General features: G+C 39.5%; 1 protein-coding gene across 12 annotated transcripts in view; it reads right to left on the bottom strand.

The window, feature by feature from the left end:
• PAK3 (p21 (RAC1) activated kinase 3) overlaps window positions 1–13,485 on the bottom strand; it is a 284,926-nt gene that overhangs the window by 207,191 nt on the left and 64,250 nt on the right. For 4 of the 12 annotated variants that reach the window (XM_063803778.1, XM_009439514.5, XM_009439519.5 and 1 more), the window contains one exon: window positions 8,043–8,115. The exons of the other annotated variants lie outside the window; for them this stretch is intronic. The gene's annotated coding sequence lies outside the window, so the exon portion shown is untranslated. The remainder of the gene's footprint in view (window positions 1–8,042; window positions 8,116–13,485) is intronic. 12 annotated transcript variants of the gene reach the window in all.

Here is a 13,485-nt window from a genome sequence, read left to right as displayed (position 1 = left end):
GAAAGACCACTAGTTGGGGATAGGGATAAGCATGTCTGAGCTCCGCCTCTCCTTATGCAGTGTTTGCTGTGGCTGCTGTGGGGGATGGGGGTGTTGTTCCCAGTCCAGTGGAGTTATATACCCAGGGGGATTATGACTGCCTCTGATAAGTCACGCAGGTCACCAGGGAAGTGGTGGAAAGCTGGCAGTCACAGGCCTCACCCCTTTCCCACAGAACCCACAGTCCTAAAGGCCGGTCTCACTTCCACCATACCCCCACAACAGCACCAAGTCTATTTCTAGGCAGCCAATGATCAGGGCTGAGAACTTACCCCAGACCACAAGCCTCCCCACTGGCTGAGAAAGCAAACAGACACAGGTTTTTGACATCTCAGGGAACCTGCAGTGGTGATCCAGTTCCTTCAAAGGGTCTGTGGATTCTCTCGGCTTCCCTGGTATGTTCCTGTGGTAGTTCTTGGAGCAAAAGTTCATGATGAGAGTCTCTATACACTGCTCTGTCTGTCTGAGTGGGAGCTGCAAGCTAGTCCTGCCTCCTATCTGCCATCTTAATCCTCCCTCAGGCCTACATTCACATTGTTGTGCAATCATCATCACTCTCTCCAGAAATGTTTCATCTTCCCCAACTGAAACTGTATACCCATTAACCAACAATTCCCCATTCTCCCCTCCTCTCAGCTCCTGGAAACCACCATTCTACTTTCTGATTGTATGGATTTGAGTACTCTAAGTACTTTATACAAATGGAATCATACAATATTTGTCCTTTGGTGTCTGGCTTATTACACGTAGCATAATGTCTTCAAAGTTCATCCATTCCTGTAGAACATGTCAGAATTTCCATCCTTTTTAAGGATGAGTAACATATACATTTTCTTTATTCATCTGTTGGTGCACACTTGGGATGCTTCTAACTTTTAGCTATTGTGAATAATGCTGCAAGGAACATGGATGTGTAAATATCTACTGAAGTCCCTGCTTTCAATTTCTTTGGGTATATACCCAGAAGTAGAACTGCTAGATCATATGGTAATTCTATTTTTAATTTTTAAAGGAATTATCATACCATTTTCCATAGCAGCTGTACCATTTTACATTCCCACCAGCAATGCACATGAGTTCCTATTTCTCCACATCCTGGCTAACACTTGTTATTTTTTGTGTGTTTGTGTGTGTGTGTGGTTTGTAAAATGGCCATCCTACTGGTGTAAGGTGGTATCTCATTTGTTGTTTTGATTTGCCTTTCTCCAATGACTAGTGATGTCAAGCACCTTTTCATGTGTATATAGGTCATTTGTATATCTTCTTTGGAGAAATGTATATTCAAATCATTTGCCCCCCCCCTTTTTCTTTTCTTTCTTTCTTTTTTTTTTTTTTTTTTGGAGGCAGGGTCTCACTCTGTCACCCAGGCTGGATTGCAGTGGCACAACCACAGGTCACTGCAGCCTCAACCTCCTAGGCTCAATCAATTCTGCCACCTCAGTTTCCTGAGTAGCTGGGACTACAGGAGACATGCCCGGCTATTTTTTTTTTTTTTTTTTTTGTAAAGATGGTGTTTTGCCATGTTGCCCAGGCTGGTCTCAAACTACTGGGCTCAAGCCGTCTTCCTGCTTTGGCCTCACAAAGTGCTGGGATTACAGGCAAGAACCACTTTGCCTGGCCTTTGCATAATTTTATAATCGAATTTTGTGGTTGTTGTTGAGTTATAATAGTTCTTTACAATTCTGGATATCAATCCCTTACCAGATATAGGATTTGCAAATACTTTCTCTCATTCTGTAGGTTGCCTTTTCACTCTGATATTGTCCTTTGATACATAAAGGTTTTTAATTTTAATGACATCCAACTTATCCATTTTTTTGTTGCCTATGCTTTTGATGTCATATACAATAAATCATTGCCAAATCCAATGTCACGAAGATTTTCCCCTATGTTTTCTTCTAAGAGTTTTACAGTTTTAGTTATTATGGTTAGGTGTTTTATCTGTTTTAAGTTAATTTATGTATATGGTGTAAGGTAAAGGCCCAACATCATTCCTTTGCATGTGGATATCCAGTTTTCCCAGCCACCATTTGTTGGAAAGATTGCTCTTTCCCTATTGAATGGACTTTGTGCCCTTGTCAAAAGGGTAAAAAAGGGTACCATCTAATGAGGGTTTATTTCTGGGCTCTCTTCTACTCCATTGGTATATGTGTCTGTCGTTATGACAGTGCCACAATATTTTGATTACTGTAAGCTTCGTAGTATGTTTTGAAATCAAGAAGTGTGAGTTCTCCAACTTTGTTTTGTTTCATGATTGTTTCACTCATCTGGGGTCCCTTGAGATTCCATATAAATTTTAGGATGGATTTTCCTATTTCTGCAACAAAAGTCACTGGGGTTTTGATAAGGATTGCACTGAATCTGTAGATCACTTTGGGTAGTGACATCATAAATATGTTAAGTCTTTCAATCTAAGAGCATGAGATGTATTTCCATATTTCCATTTATTTGTGTCTTTAATCTCTTTCAGCAATGTTTTATACTTTTCAGTACACATTTATTTGTCTCCTTGGTTAAGTTTATTCCTAAGTGTTTTATTCTTTTTGACACTATTTTAAATGAAATCGTTTTCTTCATTTCCTTTTCAGATTGCTTGTTGTCGGTGTATAGAACTACAACTGATTATTGTATGTTGATTTTACAGCCTGACAATTTCCCAAATTGATTTATTAGTTCTAATAGTTTTTAAAATAAAATCTTCAGCATTTTCCATATAGAAGATCATATTGTCTGTAAAGAGAGATAATGTTACTTTTTCTTTTTCAATTTAGATTCTTTTTATTTATTTTTCTTGCCTAATTGCTGTCTGTCTAGGCCTTCTAATACTATGTTCAATAGAAGTGCCAAAAAGCTGACATCCTTGTCTTGTTCTGATCATTGAGTAAAAGCTTTCAGTCTTTTACCATTAAGCATGATGTTAGCTGTAGGTTTTTCATATATGGCCTTATTATGTTGAGGTAGTTTTCTTCTATTTTTAGTTTATTGAGTTATTTTTAAAAATCACAAAAAGGTGTTGAATTTTGTAAAATGCTCTTTCTGTGTAACTTGAGATGGTCATGTGGTTTTCCCCTTCATGCTGTTAATGTGGTATATAATATTGATTGATTTTTTTTAATGTTGACCCATCAATGCATTTGAGGAATAAATCCCACTTACTCAAGGCATATAACCCTTTTAATATGCTATTGAATTCTATTTGCTAGTATTTTGCTGAGGATATTTGCATCAATATTCATAAGGTATATTGGTCTGTAGTTCTCTTGCAGTGTCTCTTTCTAGCTTGATATCAGGGTAATGCTGGCTTCATAGAGTAAGTTAGGAAATATTCTCTTTTCTTTAATTTTTTAAGAGTTTGAAACAAATTGATGTTAATTACTCTTAAATGTTTTGTGGAAATTAGAGGTGAACCCATTGGATCTTGGCTTTTCTTCCTTTAAATTATTTTGATTACTGATTTCATCACCTTACTAGTTATAGGTGTATTGGCGTTGTCTATTTCTTCATAATTCAATATTGGTAGGCTGTATGTTTCTACAAATTTGTCCATTTTATCTAGGTTACCACATTTGTTAACATGCCATTCTTCATTGTACTCCCTTATAATCTTTTTATTCCTTTAACATTTTTGGTAATGTCTGTGCTTTCATTTCTGATTTTAGTTACTTGAGGCTTCTCTTTTTTTGCTTAGTTGATCTAGCTATAAACTCTGTCAATTTTGTTGATCTTTTCAAAGAGACATCTCTTGGATTCATTGCTGTTCTCTATTTTATTCTATTTTATTTATTTTATTTTCTATTCACTATTTTTATTTATCTCTGTTCCAATCTTTATTGGTCTCTTTCCTCTGCTAGCTTTGGGTTTAGCTTGTTATTTTTTAATTCCTTAAGGTGTGAAGTTAGGTTGTTGATTTAAGAACTTCTTTCTCAATGTAAACATTTATAGCCATGAATATCACTTTTAGCACTGCTTTCACTGCGTTCCATAAATTTTGGTATGTTGTATTTTCATTTTCATTCATCTCAAGGTGTTTTCTAATTTCCCTTGTGATGTTTTCCAGCCCAAAGCAGGGACTACTATCTTTGTTGAGTTTTCACTATTTAGCACTGAGAGCCCCAAAGGCAACATCAATTTTAAAATAAAGTAACAGGTCAGAAAATCCTATTTATCTCCAAGAGTCCTAGGGCAGATGCTTTAATCAACTCCTAATTATTCCTTTCTTCTTTTGCCTCCTCTCCTCTCCTCTCTTCTCCTCTCTTCTTCTCCCCTCCCTCCCTCCCTCCCTTCCTTCCTTCCTTCCTTCTTTCCTTCCTTTCTTCTTTAGCACTGATGTAGTATATGTGAGATAAGTAATGCATGGACATCATCCAAAAAGAGTCTACCGAATAGTAATCACATTTGTGGTCCTCCTCACTACCTGCATTAATGGTTACTCTTGGAAATAATGCAAACAGTGAATTATCTTCCTGGTCGCAAAACAAATTTGGACCTTGGCACTTCAGCACGTGTGCACATATATATGTACACACACACACACACACACACACATACTTTTAAGAAGGCAAGCTGACAAAAAGTTTCTCTTTTGAATTTCTCATATTTCCATTCAGTTATCCCAGCACTGCCTCTCCCTGTCTCAGACAGCTAGTGCACAAATAATGATACCAGCTAACATTTACGGGGACCTTTCCGTATGTCAGGCACAATGTCCCCACCTGCTGCCATAGAGTCTCCTCTTCCTGAGAAGGCCCCATGCTTTCTATTCACTCCTCCAACCTATGTCTCTCCTTTGGCCCAATCATAGATGCTATCCTCTAAGCTTCCAGTTAACTGAAAAAATAATTTTGCTAAGGCACTCATGGCTGATAATAGGTTAATGTGCATATGGAGATTCAATTAATTGGTTGGTACATATTCGTGAGCACCTACTATGTGCCTGGCACAGAGCATGACACAACAGACAACACAAGAGGAATCATGCACTGTACCTTTGGAAAGCTTTGAGTTTCACTGAGAAGACAGGATATAGACACATTAAAATAACACTAAAGAGCAAAAATAGACAAATATGACTACATTGAACTTAAAAACTTCTGTGTGGCAAAGGAAACAATCAAGAGTGAAAGAGCAACCCATTGAATGAGAGAATATATTTGCAAACCACATATCTGTTAAGGGATTAATATCCAGAATATATAAAGAACTTCTACAAATCAACAGCAACAGCAACAACAACAACAACAAATAACCTGATTTAAAAATGGTGGAAGGATTTGAATGGGCATTTCTCCAAAGAGATATACAAATGACTAATAAGCACAAAGAAGATGCTCTACATCAATAATCATTAGGGAAATACACATCATAACCACAATGAGATATCACCTTACACCCAATAGGATGGCCATTATCAACAAGAAAACAGAGAATAACAAGGGTTTGCAAGGATGTGAGAAATTGGAACCCTTGTGCATTGCTGGTAGGGATGTAAAATGGTGCAGCCACTATGAGAAACTGGATGGAGATTCATCAAGCAAACAAAACAATAACTACAATACGATACAGCAATTTTACATCTGGATATATATTCAAAAGAGTCAAAAACAGTATCTCAAAGAGATACTTGTACACCAATGTTTATAGCAGCATATTCACAATAGTCAAAAGGTGGAAGCAACCCAAGTGTCCATCAACAGATGGATGGATAACCAAAGTATGATATATCCATACAGTGGAATATTATTCAGTCATAGAAAAGGAAGAAATCCTGTCACATGCTACAACATGGATCAACCTGGAGGACATTATGATAAATGAAAGAAGCCAGTCACAAAAAGACAAATACTACATGATTCTACTTATATTAAGTATCTAAAATCGTCAGTCTCTTAGAAATGGAAAGTCAAATGGTATTTGCCAGGGACCGGGGGGAGCAGGAAAAAGGGAGTTGTTATTCAATAGGTGTAGAGTTTCAGTTTTGCAAGATGAAAAAGTTCCAGAGATCTGTTGTACAACAGTGTGCAATGCAATGTGTGTGGTTAATGCTACCAAACTTTACACTTAAAATGGTTAAGATGGTAAATTTTATGTCATGTGTTCTTTTACCACGATAAAAAAACTAAGGTTATTAAAACAGCATAGATAAGGATGGAGACTATGCATCCTGGAGAGTCCCAATTTCAAACTTACTAACAATAGCTCACAATTATTGAGTATACACTCTGTAAGAATTGAGCACTGCTGATAGGGGCCTTAGGGGAACCACCTCTCAGGGTACCTCCTTCACACCTGGTGGTAGAGCAACCTGTTTCACCCTCTACTGGCTGTGCTAGTTTCTTTATTTTACTCTGTACACTATTTTCTACCTCTGGATCCTCCAACAATTCTGCCCTCGGGGGACATCCCCCTGCCTCTGCCTTAGCACAAACCTTCACATCAACTCATATCTGCCTTAGCTCAAACCTTCACATCAACCCAGATATGAGTTGTATAACTCGTGAGTTACACTACTTACTATACTAGTTAGTAGTATAACTCGCGAGTTACACTACTTACTATACTAGTTAGTAGTATAACTCGCGAGTTACACTACTTACTATACTAGTTAGTAGTATAACTCGCGAGTTACACTACTTACTATACTAGTTAGTATAACTCGCGAGTTACACTACTTACTATACTACTTACTATACTAGTTAGTAGTATAACTTGCTAGTTATACTACTTACTAGTTACACTTGCTAGTATAACTAGTAAGTTATACTATTTACTAGTGCCAAACCCTGGGCTAGGAGCTTGATATAACTTAATCCTTGCATAACCCCTGAGATGACTACTATTATTGTCCCAATTTTACAGAAGAGGGACTTCAGAGAGTGGTAACTTCCTCAGAGTTACACAGCTAATAAGTATCAGAGCCACATTACAAACCCAGAGAATCTGCTCCCACATCTAATGATCACATCATAAGGCTTCTCTAGCCAGAAGGAGCACATAAAAACAGAGTTGATAGGAATTTATTTCCTGGGCTGCTTCTCTTTTGTTCTTTTGGAAGATAAAGTCATTACAGCTCCAGTAAGTGAGTCCCTGCGGAACAAGGAAGCCGGCAAATATTTCTTAAAGTAAGTAGAACTGGAGCTGGTTTTCAAAGGGTGAATGCAATTCAGACAGGAACCGAGAACAGTAGTGGACATTTCAGGCTTGGGGGCTTAGCAGTGCAAAGGTAAAGAATGTCCCAGTTGTGTGGGGAAGACAGAGAGCAGAACGAATGGGCTGAAGCAAAGGGTTCCTTTAAGGACAATTGGAAGTCTCATGGGAGAGGCAGTTTAGGGCCAGGTTAGTGCAGTCTTGAATGGCAAGCGAAGGCATTTTAAACTTATGAGCAGGCCAGTGGTCTTCACACTGTGTTCCCTGAGGACCAAGGGTTCTGCCAGGAGCAAGGGGCCCAGAGCTTCCCTACTTTCTCACCCCCAACTTCTCACTTCAACTACAGTGTGTCTACATATTTTTTAAGGCATGTCTACTTTTATCTGCTTTACATTTTGGGATCTTAACTACCTAATTTTTTTTACTTGAAAAAAAAGGTGCTGCTGATTTGAAACCAAAGAACAAACAGACAAATGAACAAATGGACTTTGAACACCACTGCAACAGGCAGTGGAAAGCCGACTATGGTTTTTGACTAGGGGAATAATATAATCAGAGCTTTGTTTTAGAAATATAATTTTGCCAGTAGCATATAGTGTAGACTGGAGGAAAAGATGCTAAGTAGGGAGATCTGCTGGGACTTTGCTGTTTAAGATGACAAAGCCACTGGCAAGTGGGAGTGGTTAGCAAAGGGAAAGATGTTTGAAACATTTCAAAGGATATACATACAGCCTGGTTAATGGATCACGTAACTGACACAACATGAAGAGGCAGGAAGTAGTCAAGGAATCACATCTTCAAAGAGGACATTTCTGCTGATGAGGAAGATATTTAGGGGCACAGAGACCATTCAAGTGTACCTCAAGTCATTCCATGTTGGGCGAACTGAACTTCTGACTCCTCAGAAGAGAAAGCTGTCCTCTGTATGTTATTCTGGAAGAGAAAACAAGCTGATGCATTCATCTTCAAGAGTGAGTCAGGCAAAATAAAGGGCTGTTTTTTAAGACTACTCAGAGACCAGTTGTGGGATATTCCTGCCTGATAAGAAGAAATTCCGTTGGGGGTCCTAAAGAAAAATGGTGAGATACAAGCTTAGATTGGAGAAATGTTCTTATAAGCCTGTACTATCTGTGCAGAGCAATAACTATTTTGGATTGGGCTCCAACAAATTCAGAATAGGAGCTACAGGGCAGCAACCAGATTTAATTCAATAGTCTCTAGAGCACCTAGTGCATTACTGGTGCTCAATCAGTGTTATATTAGCCATGGAAAGAAGCATGGATCTACATGCCTGAAGTAAAACAGAAATTGAGTTAGGCCAAATAAGACTCAAGCAGAGACCTAATGAGAGATGGAATTAGGGTCTCATGTTCTACCCATCTTCCCCAAGTGAGACAAATGCTGGATGGGGAATCCCTAATTTAAGGCTTAGCTCTGCTGCTAATTATGTATGTGACTTTTGACAAGTCATTTACCTCTCCAGGCCTAATTATCTCTGTTGTCAAATGAGAAGAGTGATTCCTGTCATACTATGATGCTGTGAGGGTGGAATTGGACTGTGAAATGAAATTGCTTTAAAAAGCATAAAGTATCACACACAGCAAAGTATCTTGATACAGATATTTTATGCCTGGAAAGTGGCATGTGAGCAGAATTTTTATAAATCAAACCACATATGAACATCTTAACAGGGCCAGGCACAGTGGCTCACGCATGTAATCCCAACACTTTGGGAAGCTGAGGTGGGAGGCTTGCTTCGGCCCAACCTGGGAAACATAGCGAGACCACATCTTTATAAAAAATTAAAAAATAAGCCGGGTGCTGTGACACATGGCTGTGATTTCAGCTACTCAGTAGGCTGAGGTAGGAAAAATTGCTTGAGCCAGGAAAGTCAAGGCTGCAGTGAGCCATTATTGTACCACCACACTCCAGCCTGGGTGACAGAGTGAAAGACCCTGTCTCAAAAAAATGCAAATAAAAAAATAACACCTTAAGAGTTTGTAAAACAAATGTGAAATAATTTTACAGTGAACCCCCATGTACCCACCATGTCCTTGATACTTAAAAGCACTATTTAGCGATACTTTTGCAAAAGTAATTCCTTTAGTAAAGCAGATTGATGTTCCTCATCTTCTGTTAACTTGTGCTCACCTTACTTTTCCAGCCTTTCCAATTCCCCTTTTATTGTCCTGCAAAGGAAACTTTATCTGAGGGAGAACCAAAACACGTCTGCTGCCAACAAAATTTGTTTTCTTTTTGTTTCTCAAGGTTGAGCCTAAGGTGATCGTGGCTAGAAAAGGCAGGAGAATAATCGGATTGTGTCAGTGAAAGAAGGCATCTGGAGTATTTAGTCCAGTTAGATAAATTACAACCCACCATTTCTGGGATCCCAATGAAGAGAAGATCATATCCTTGGATGCCCACTCTTTACAACAGTCCTTTACTATGAGGTCATACGTTGATTATTGGGAAGGCAAATGAAATCTGCTTAACTGATCAACAATAAACTTTTTGATAATAGGATGAGGGAATCAGAATGCAATTTATGAATATCAGCCAAGCAATTTTTCCATAAGTAAATTAAAACCCTTTGACCCAGCAATCTTTCCCACCATATTTACCAACACTGGTAAATATGTTTACCATATTATAATTAGTTAAGGGTCTTCCTGTTCCACCACACTTCACCTCCCTGATATGCAAGTGGTTTAGCAGCAAAGCAGGCAGACAAAAAGTCTCTGAGAATGACTACAATGTTCTAAACAACCCAAGTGCTTATCGATAGATGTACAGTTTAATAAATCCTGGCACATTCATATTGTTCATATTATGAACTATCATGTAGTGGTTTGAAAGAATGTACCAGATCTATAACTACTGATGTGCTAGGAGGTCTGTGATGCACTGTTAAGTGCAAAAGCCAAGCTGTAGAGAAACATATATCTCACAATCCCATTCTAGTACAAACAGCAAAATCCCCTATAGATGCCTTACATGCCTGAATACAAAGAAGGTTGCATGTGCACAAAGAAGGTTGTGGGAGGATTCGAACCCAGGCTGTTAATACTGCTTACACTGCAGAAGCAGAAGAACGGAGGAGAACATTCCTGTGCATTGTTTCACTGAGGGCAATGAATACGTGGAAAATTTACAATTTCTGAAAACACTTAATAATTCTTTAAAAGAATGATATGTAGTATTTAAAAGACTGCTACCCTCCACTGCTTCCTAGCCTTTCTGGTCCACTGTCCTGCATGTCTACATTGAGGGATAATAAAAGTTATTTCTTGCTGAGAGACTTTTTGTCTGCCTGCTTTGCTGCTAAACCACTTGCATGCCAGGGAGATGAAGTGTGGTGGAACAGGAAGACCCTTAATTAGGCTTCATCTTCCTACACCTTCCCAACATTTCTGGGAAACACAAATAACCTACATGGGAAGTCAGACACAGCCTTGTGCATAAACTGCTTTTGTGTGAGTAAGAGGCAGCTGTGTTTCAAAATCATGCCTTCATTTCGAGGAATCAGGAAATTGGCAAGCCGTGTGGTCTAGGAGTCCCAACTGCCCAAACTGCCTTCCCCTTGCTGCAGCCTCTCTCTTCTTTGGCATCCTACCTAACCACCCCCAGCCCCAAGAATAACAATCTGAATCACAAAAGAGGCACCATCTTTTGAGCACCCACTATGAGGCAAGCACTGTGCAAAGCACTTTCAAATTTATCACCTCAAGTTAATCTGCATCTCAACCTCTGTGATAGGTAGGCTGTGATTTTTCAAAACTAGAACAGGCAGAAGACATCTTATAAGGCTTTCACTGGGTTTGTTCAGCCCCCGGATATACCAAAAGTGGAGGATTTTTCCAGTGCTGTTCCAAGTACACTTTAAAGACACAGATTAGGAGTTCAGAGAAGTTGGCTAGTGCGCTAGACCATTTTTGTATTGCTGTAAAGAAATGCCTAAGGCTTGGTCATTTATAAAGAAAAGAGGTTTAATTGTCTCACAGTTCCGCAGGCTGTACAAGCATGGCACCAACATCTGCTTGGATTCTGGTGAGGGCTTCAGGAAACTTACAATCATGGTAGAAGGTGAAGGGGGAACCAGCATATCACATGGTGAGAGAGGGAGCAGGAGAGTCAGGGGAAGGTGCTGCACACTTTTAAACAACCAGATCATATGTGAACTCAGAATGAGAACTCACTCATCACCAAGGGGATGGCACTTAGCCATTCATGAGGAATCTGCCCCAGTGATCCAATCACCTCCCATAAGACCCCACCTCCAACACTGAGAATTACATTTCAACATGAGATTTGAAGGGAATACAGATCCAAACCATATCAGCTAGCACTTAAGAGTTCACACAACCATGAAGAGTAGAAATGGGCGTGGCTTGTCAAGGATTTGATTTGACTAGAAGAACTTGCAGCTTCCCGGGGTTATCACAGAGCTCCTAGGGAGCTCTAATTCCCCAGCATGAAACTGGGTGGTTCTCACACAATCCCAAGAAGCCATTATTCATGATGTCAGTTCCTGACATTGGCATAGCACTTTACATTTTGCAAAAACATTCCCTGCATGTTTTTATATTTTATACTCATAAATCTGAGCGAGGTAAGGCAGGACAATTTCCACAATTATATAGAGGAAGAAACAGTTTCAGATGGGTTAGGTGAACAGCCTAACGTCAAAAACTAGGAAGTTCATGAACCAAGACTAAAGTCTAGCAGTGGATGAAGGAAGCTACTGTCTGTGGTTGCAAATGAATATTTTTTTTTCTGTTAATTATCCATGGTGGGGTTATGGGGCCACAATATTACTCAGCCGTGTAAAGCATGGGTTTTGTCACTTGCTCTTGGACAAATCAGCCATTGGCTCTGTGCCTTAGTTTCCTGATCTATTAAAAGTAGATATTAACAATGCCTGGCCCCTAGAGTCATTGTAAGGATTCATTTATGAGATAACTCATGAAACACATTTAGCGCAGTGCTTGGCATGCAGGAATAATTCAGTACATATGCAGTATTATTCTTATTGTTTAATATATTTAAGATGTGGCTCTTGCCGATAGGTACAAATATAAAGCAGATTCTGTGAGGTTGTGGAGCCTATGAAGGTTATTCTGCAATAGATGCTTTAATATGAAGCAAATTTACTCATAATAACGGGGAGGCCAAAGATAGAAGACATGATAACAAACAGGACTGTGATTCTCAGACGTCATAATTGATAATAAGCCTTTTCAGGTTGTCTGTTGACCCTGGGGCCACCAGAAGACTAAGGTCAATGGGCAGCTGACATTGTGCTGTGCCTGCTTTCAGGTGTGCCAAGCCTGTCCTGGCAAGAAGTGGCTTCACCAGTCCCATTCTGCACTCTTCCAGTGCCATCTTTTAGACCTGGAATCTTTCCAGTGGGTAAATATCCTCACTCTTCCTAAAAGTACATGTATATCAGAGACACATATCCCATTGCCCCCAAAGAGCAGGAGAGTGGAGAGAGAGAGTACAATTGAAAAAATGAGGAAGGAGAAACAAAGTGGGGATGTGAAGAGGTATGGAATAGTGACAAGAAGGGTTACAGAAGACAATGAGCCCTGCCTTCCTCTGGACACAGCCAGCTTAAAGGGGTAATCAATTCAGAAGAGCTGTGGTTCTGTAACACTGTGAATGTACCAAATGTCACTGAATTCTTCATGTTAAAATGATAAATTTTCTGTTATATGAATTTTACTTCAATATTAAAAAAAACCCTCAGGGGCTCTCAGTACCATGGTTACAGAGAAAATTTTAGGCAGACACTGGCTCTGGCTTGGGGTTCAAAGAGCCTTTCATGGGCAATAAATGCCTATTTGTGTCTTTCCTGTAACCTGTCCTCTCAGTGCTGCCCACTCGTGTGTATCTATGCATGTGTGTGCATGATTTCTCAGAGTAGCTCCTGTGATCCTTGACTGTAAGACTTTTCTCAAATAATAACAGCAATTAAAACACTCAACCCTTATTAAGCTCTCACTATGTACCCAGCTTTAATCCTTGCAGCAATCCCCAGAGGTAGGAATTATTATCACACCCTTACTACATGTGAGAGAATGGAGACTCAGAGAAGATCCAGGAGTTGCTAGAAAGTCACCCAGCAAGTAAAGTGGACATGCTAAAACTTGAACCCAGGCAGTGATGCTTCTGATGGCTGTGCTTGCAGCATAGTGCTCTCTGCTTCATGCACTGAACACCTACTCACTGCCAGGTGTCATGGAGACACCAGAAATGGTATAAAGGATAGGGCCTCCGCCCTCAGGGAAATGACAGTGAAGA

Source organism: Pan troglodytes, chromosome X, assembly GCF_028858775.2.
Source record: "Pan troglodytes isolate AG18354 chromosome X, NHGRI_mPanTro3-v2.0_pri, whole genome shotgun sequence".
NCBI classification, from domain to species: domain Eukaryota; kingdom Metazoa; phylum Chordata; class Mammalia; order Primates; family Hominidae; genus Pan; species Pan troglodytes.
This window is presented reverse-complemented; position numbering and strand designations above follow the sequence as displayed.